General features: G+C 33.7%; 1 non-coding gene across 1 annotated transcript; it reads left to right on the forward strand.

The window, feature by feature from the left end:
• The first annotated feature begins 7,571 nt into the window (after window positions 1–7,571).
• Window positions 7,572–7,635, forward strand: LOC147915832 (U7 small nuclear RNA). The gene has a single exon (XR_015553866.1). It is a non-coding gene; the product is annotated as a U7 small nuclear RNA (small nuclear RNA).
• Window positions 7,636–8,422: the final 787 nt, after the last annotated feature.

Raw genomic sequence — 8,422 nt, forward strand, 5'->3', positions numbered from 1 at the left:
GGTAAAGCTGCTCACACAGAGCTTACATTTGGGGAGCAAGAAAGGACACAGCGTAAACAAATACATATCAAATGATGATAAGTGCTGTGTAGAATAATAAACTAGGGTTTAGGGGTTCAGGAGTACTAGGTAAGGGTGGGCGTATACTATTTTATATAGGGTGAACAGAGAAGGCCTCACTGAGAAGGTGACTTTTGAGCAGAGACATGAACAAAGTGAGGGAGTGAGTTGTGGATTATCTAAGGGAAGTGCATACTGAGAAGAGGAGGCAGCATGCTTGGCGTGTTTAAAGAATGGAAGTGCATACTGAGAAGAGGAGGCAGCATGCTTGGCGTGTTTAAAGAATAGCAAGGAGACCAGAGTGAATGGATGATAGTAAGCAAGAAGGAGAGTCATAGGAGGTGAGGTCAGAGAGGGAGCCAAGGCCAGATTATGTACTATGCTTTCAGAGGTGTTTTAGCTTCCTTTCTTAGGAGAGTTATCATCTGGGAACTGCTTGCTGTAGTGCTAGAACATAGTAACTGCCAGCTAATAGTATTATTGTATTTGTTTTCTATTGCTGTGGTAAAAAATTTACCACAACAGTGGTTTAAAAGAACACAAATTTATTATTTTACAGTCCTGTAGGTCTGAAGTCCAACACAGGTCTCACTGGGGTAAAATCAAGATGTCAGGTGACTGGATTCCTTTCTAGAGACTCTAGAGGAATCGGTTGCTTTGCCTTTTCCTTCTAGAGGCTGCTTACATTCCTTGGCTTGTGGCCTGCTTCTATCTTCAAAGCCAGTAACATTGCTCAAGATTCTCTGCTTTAAGGATTCCTGTGATTAAATTGGGCCCACCCAGGTAATCCAGGATAATCTCCTTATCTCAATGTTCTTAACCTTAATCACATCTGCAGAGTCTCCTTTTCTTCTTAAGGTAACCTGTTCACAGATTCTGGTGATTAGGGTGTGGACATCTTTGGGAGGGGCAATTTTGCCTACCACAGTCTGCCCTCTGGCCCCCAAAGATTCATGACTGTTCACATGCTAAATCCATTCACCCCTTCCCAAGTCCCCCAGTTCTCCTCACATTACAGCATCTCATCTAAATCTCAAAAGTCCCAAATCTCATCATCTAAATCTCATTTAGGTATAGGTGAGGCTCTGAGTATAATGCGTCCTGTGTCAAAAGCAATTTCCATCTGTAGACCTGTGAAACCAGAAAACAAGTTCTCTGCTCCCAAAATACAGGGGTGGAGGAGGCATAAGATAGCAGTTGTAGCCATTCTCATTCAAAAAAGGAGAAAATGGAAGGGAAAAGGAGTCACCAGTCCCAAACAATTTCAAAATCCAATCAGGCAGTCTCCATTAAGTTTCAAGGCCTAGGAATAAATTTTCTGTGGCTCTTGGTTCTGCTCTCTGGGCTCACGGCTCCACCCTCTGGACGCTGGAAATTAGGGCACAGATGTCTTTGAGGGCTGTTATGCCTATCACAATCATTATCATTAGATTTAGTATTATTTCTTACTAATCTTCATTTAGTAGTGGTTCTTTAGATCTTAAGTTTCTCCTTTACCCAGTCAAGTGGTTAATTACCTTCGCACAAGTATACTGTCAGTACCTGAGGAGCTCACCATTTTAAGGAACTTTATTGTACATCATTTCCGGGTAAATGTAAATATGCCATCTAATTTCTCTTAGATGGAAAAGAATACACACCCATTTTTATATACAGATCAAATTTTCTTTATATGCAGTTCATTTATTATAAAATTATTGATTTCTTTCAGGCCCAAAGGTACCTGTATTGTTTCATTTTATGGGATAGGCAGAGTTTTATAACTTCTAAGGTCATCTCTCTCGCCGTTTAAGCACACTGGAAACCCATTTCTGTCTCCCAGCAGGTGGCAGCAAATCAATACTCGATAAGGTGCAGTAAAATCATTGTAATTTTCTTATTCTGGTAAACGTTCTGGATGTTGCAGACTGACTCCTCTTAGCTAGAAGAGCAAAAAGAATATTGCTGCCAGATTGTAGAAATTTATATCAATTTATCAACTGGTTGGTAAAGTGTATTTAATTTATGTGACTAAATTTTACTATATAGTTGTATTAATACTGTTCTTCATTGCTTGTCTCTCACAGAAGCAAAAGTCCATTTGTAGGCAGTTTTGTTGGAATAATACTCAATAATGCTCATATGTTATCCCCATAGATAAACAATACTGTCCCAGCCATTAATTGGCTAATATCCATCAACATAACATAGCGTTTCAAAATTATGGGATATGGATAAAGTATTGTTAGAGGAAAGTTTTTAGCTTTTTCATTCTTTTATTAGGAAAGAAGAAAGTTAATCAGTGGTCCAAGTCAGGGTCAGCAAACTGATCTCCAGGTGAAATCTGGGCATAGCCTGCTTTTGTACACCCTACAAAACTCTTAACAAAATGAATCAAGAATTAAGAGACACATTACCAGTATCTGGAATGAAAGATCACTAAAGATCCTACAGGCATTAAAACACTGGTTCTCAACCAAGGATGTTTTGTCCCCAAGGAACATTTGGCAATGTCTAGAGACATTTTTGGTTGTCACAGTTGGGGAGACTGTTATCAGCATCTAGTGGGTAGAGGACAGGGATCCTGCTAAACGTTCTACAATGCACAGAACAGTCCCCCACAGCAATTTCCTGGCCCTAAATATCAATAGTACTGAGGTTGAAAAATTCTAATTAAAACTATAAAAGGAGAATGTTTTTTGTTTTTGACCAAAACAAATTTCGGTCAATAAAATTTGATAACTTAGAAGAAATGAACAAATTCCTTGACAGACAAAACTTACCAAAACTGACTGAAGAAGAAATAAAAAATCTGAGTAGTTGTAGATCTATTACAGAATTTGAATTCATAATTAAAAACCACTTTATAAAGAAAATTCCAGGCCCCAATGATTTCACTGGTGAATTCTATCAACATTTAAAGAACACATAATGTCAATCCTATATAAACTCTTTGAGAAAATGGAGGAAGAGAAAATACTATCCAACTAATTTTATAATGACAACATAACACTGATAGAAATGGCTGACAAAGACAATAGAAAAAAAATCACAGACCAATATAACTTATGAATATAGATGCAAAATCCTATACAAAATACTAGCAAATTGAGCATAGCATAGCAATATAGAAAAGTATAAAATATAATGGCCAGCTGGGATTTTTCTCAGAATGCCAGGTTTGCCCAACATTTAGTCAATCAAACAGTGTAACTTACCACATTAATAAAATAAAAGAGAAAAAAGTCAAATGATCATCTCATTAAATTCAGAAAAAACATTTGACACAATTTATTGCCAAGTCATGATGAAAACAATCACAAAACTAAAAGAGAACTTCCTTCATTTTATAAAGGACATCTGTGAAACCAATAGCTACTATCATGTGTAGTGGTGAAATATTCAATCCTAAATTTGGGAACAAGGTGAGAATGTCTGCTCTCACCATTTCTATTCAACTTTGTATCAGAGGTTCTAGATAGTGCAATAGGCAAAATTAATTAAAATAATAAAAGGTGTAAAGATTAGAAAGGAAGAGTATGGTGTCTATTCACAGTGGTCTGTGGAAAGTCTATTTTTTAAAAAATTAAAAAAAAATTTAACTATTAGTAAAAAACATTAAACTAATTAATAGATTAATCTAGATTAATTAATTTTCTTTAGATTAATAGATTTTCCATGTAGAAAGTCTTTGAAATCTATTAGAGTTAATCACTGAAATTCGCGAGCTCACAGGATAAAAGATCAGTATATAAAAATCAATATTTCTATATATTAGCAAGCGGCAATTAGAAAATGAAAATTTTAAATATACCATTTATAATAGTATTATAAATACCTAGAAATAAATTTAATGAAAGACATACAAGAGCTGTACTCTGAAACTACAAAACATTGCTTAAATGAAAGAAGATGTAAATAAATGGAGAGGTACACCATATTTGTGCACAAAGAACATGTACCAAGAAAGACCACATTTTGGGCTGTAAAACAAGTCTCAGTTAATTATAAGGATTCAGATCATACAAAATATGTTCTCTGATCACAATGAAATTAAAATAGAAGTCAATAATAGATTTCTGGAAAATTCCCAAATCTTAATAATCAAAGGCATAGATTTTCTAGAGTGCTGGCCTCAGAAGTTCAACTTGACACTGAAGACATTTTTCTCTGCACAGCCAGTTAATTCACTTGGGAATTGATTATGGACATGTGAATATTGCATTCTAACCAACTGCGCTAACCTGGCACTGCCCCGGTACTGGGTGTGCTGGGAGCAACTGCAGACGGCTGTTATATACTTGAACATTGCACTGAACAGAGTTACAGCGTATTTAAAATTCATGAAATCATTCCATTTCTTGCTTTCCTTCCCTCACAGTCTGAAAATACTGATGAAAAATCTGGGAACAAGACTGTGGGTGTAGTTGACAAAACAGAAAATCTGTTCTTGGACAGCTTTTGATGAATTTAATAAGTAGAAAGATAATGAGCATAGACTACATTTGCATAATGGCATAACAAAAATTCTTTGAGCGATGCTAACTGGGGAAGCTATAGTTTGGAAACTGAATGTAAGATTCTGGTTCTGGCAAGATTATCCATTCTATTTAACAATGATGCATGGTTTTAAACGGGGGAAAAAACACCTCACCTGTTTTATTCTCACTGATTTTAAATACTTTTTTATCCTAGTATTCTAATAAAATAATTAAAATTCATTTTCTAATAGAAAAATTTTCAACATCCGGATTTGCCTTAAGAGTATCTCTTTCAAGGATTTATAGAGGTATACATTTCTCTTTAATAGGATTGTCAAAAATCCTTTGAAAGGATTTTGGGCTATAAATAATTTTTAATATTAAAAAGTTTTTCTACCTTTGGAAAGGATTTTAACTTATTCCTCTCATAATTATTTATTTTGACTGTGAATTATGGTTAATTTTACTACATAATTTTCAAATTTCTCTTTGTAAGTAGAGTTGGGAAGACCTTTCTTTCCAGAAGTTTGCTTCCTTTTTTCTAAAAAAGCATTTTTATTTAAATGTTTTTTCAATATCTACCTTTTGCAGTTTTTATCTTCATGCTACTTCTGATCATTCTGAAAATAATTATACGATTTTGGTATCATTTTCTAAAATCCCCAGGGGAAGTATTCTTTTCTGATACTCTGTCTATTGTGAGTTTGAATGTAAATGGAAAACCAAATGTGATGGTTTGTTAACAGCTAGTTATAGCTGATATTATTGAATTACTTGATGGCCATTGTGCTATTACAGTATTAATTGTTCCTCTCAATATCCCTGTGAGATAGATGTTATTGGTACCCCCATACTTATGAGGAAACTGAGGCTCAAGGAGACTAACCAACATGCCCAAGGTCACATCATAATAACTGGGAGAGCCAGGTTTCAGCTCATGTAATTGACTCCAGCGTCCACATACTTAATCACTGGTGTTTACTAGCTCCCATTTTGCTGTGCATTTACTAAAGTAAGAGGATTATTTCAGATCCCCCAACTTATTATGACCTCTCTAATTTCAGTGTTATCTCTATGTAAGAAGTGATATAATGGCACCCTGTCTTAGTATAGGCAGCAGATTTTCCCATGTGATACACAGTTTTACCACATGATGGTGCCAACGAAATGAGAAGCCATGTGCTTCTAGTATTTGACATTAGGCTCAGACCTAAATAGAAACGCCAACAGAATGTAATTAAAGGTGTTAAAAAATAAGAATTTTTTTTAAGCAGCCATAAAGTATTACAGTCTAGTGTGTCTTTTTAAAATACAAGGAATAAAAAGACCACAACTATAAAAAGGGTAAGAATAACTGACTCATAAAAGTTAAAAATAAAAAGATAAAAGATGAGCCTTTGTATTCATAAAGAAGTATGTGGGACAGATGTCAGAGACTTCCCATGGGAAGGAAAACACCAAAGGAAATGAATTAAATGAGAGCAGGTGACTTACAAAAAAAAAAAAGAAAGAGAGAGAAGAAAGAGACCAGCTGTATAGTGATGTAGCTCCAGGGTCAAATGGGTAAGTGTTCCAGTAAGATTCCATGGTGAGTGCAAATGGGTTAGCAAAAGCCAGTGACTAAAAGATTTTTTAGAACCTTTTAATAGACATCATTACCTCCTTTTAGAACCAGGATAAGCATTACTAATTTTTTTTCCAGCAATATCAAAGATATAACGTACTGTGGAAGGAAGAAGCATTGTTTTCCAGATATTTATTGAAGCAGTTCCTTACACACCATGTTAATTGCAGTGATTCCAGTGACTCTCAAAATGTGGTCCCTGGACCATCAGCATCACTTGAAGTTGTTAGAAATGTGAATTCTTTGGCCCCATCCCAGACTTACTGAAACAGAAACTCTGGGCAGGAGGCCCTCCAGGTGCTTCTGATGGACGTGTAAGTTCGAAGTCCACTGTATTACTTAAGAAAAACAAGGAAAAGAAGAAAAGAAATCCATCGAAGCGTTATTAATAATACAAAGATATTGAAAATTATATTCTAACATTAAAGGAATATTAAATAAATAACAGAATGTTATCAAGGCATTTAAACATGATTCTGATGGATAGTTTTTAAAAATGGAAAATGCCTATGATATAATAGTGGAAAAGTCAGAATACAAAATTAATCTCACTTATGTAAAAATAATTCTAGAAAAAATAGAAGGAAACAAGCAAAACTAGTTAACAATGGTTGCCTTGGAGTGATGGGATTACATGTACCTTTTCTTTTCTGCTTCTTTATGTTGCAGATGCTGTTTTCAAATTTTCTATGAGGAGCCAGTATACTCCTATAAAAAAATAAATCTTATCAATATAATGATTAAGGGAGAAGTAAAAAGAGAGAGTTTCCAAAGTCAAAATACTATTTAGAGATTACATTCTTGCCCATTTTTTTCTAAATTTATGGTTACTACCAAAAAATTGACACAGTGGTAGTCCAAAGCATAAAGAAAAAACCCAGTCTTTATGTTGCTTACTGGAGAGACAAGGCACAAAAAGCCCACAGCTGATATGTATTCAGTGTTGAAAGAGGTACAGAGAATAAAAATTTGACAGTGAGAGAAAATAATCTTGTTACAAATACTAACCACATGCTTTGCTCTTTTAAGTATCATTAGTTAGTGAAAATATTAAACTTTCTAAAGTAATATAAAGGAAAATGTCTTCAACTTTAGAAAAAGAATAGGTTTAGACATGTTACCCCTAAGAAAGATTCTTATTTTATACCCATGTCATTTGAATTAATGACCTGACAAATCAAGTAGGAAAAAACCCCTCATCTGACTATAATTTTGAAGATTAATATCTATTTATCTATGTTTATATATATCTTGAATGTTAGACTTAATGTATGATTACTTCTTTTTGACAAGGATCTGTAAAATATATATTAAAATTGATAAATATATCAGGCTACAAAAAAACTCAGTAAATTTTTTAAAAATCTGGAACTGAACAGGCCATATTCTCTAAAAATAATAAAATGCAATCAAACTTAATAATAAATGAGTGTTACAACTCTTTTAGAATTTGTCTAGCAGGTTTTCTGGTCCTCACCAGAAGACGCCCCCCCCCCCAGGAAAAAAATAATAAATGATCAAACAAAGGGAAAAAAACCAATCATTTGGAAATTGAGGAGGGAAATTATTCCAAATAAGTCTTAGAATAAAAAGGAAATTAAAACTACAATTATAGATCCTTTAGAAAAAGAGCATGTAAAATAATAAAGCTAATGGGATGCATCCAAAGGTAAAACTCAAAAACAAATTTATTATTTCAATATTTTTATTATACTTATTATATTTATTATATTTATATTTATATATTTATATTTATTAAATATTAATATTAAATATTTATATATTTAGGCTTTTTTAAAAAGCCTAAAAGTAAATGAACTAAGTATTTAACTCAATAATTTAGAGAGTAAAGAAAATCATGTGAAAGGAAATAATGAAACAGAAATTAAAGAATTATGAAATAAAAACTTTTGGAGTTATAAGTGGACACAAGAGTTGTGTCTTTGGAGGAAAAATAACACAAAAATACCCTGGGAATTTCTAATTAAGAAACACACCCACACACAAATACATTAAGAATGAGAAAGGGGATAGAAACACAGGTTGAATATAATTTTCTTAATTATAAAAGAAGACCTCCATTTCCAATAATATGGCAGGCTACGTTATTCAGACCAACCCTCCCAGCTTGAAGGAAGAACAACTTCAAATGATGGATAGAACATAAAAAAAAGTTCTTAAAAGCAACAAACATCTGATGAGATAGTAAGGAATTTCCAGGCCAAGATCTAAATAGAGAAGGGACCCCAGAGATGTTAGCAGAGCACTTAAACTGCTT

Source organism: Ceratotherium simum, chromosome 12 (assembly GCF_057802395.1).
Source record: "Ceratotherium simum simum isolate JZ-2026a chromosome 12, ASM5780239v1, whole genome shotgun sequence".
In the NCBI taxonomy this organism is placed as follows: Eukaryota; Metazoa; Chordata; class Mammalia; order Perissodactyla; family Rhinocerotidae; genus Ceratotherium; species Ceratotherium simum.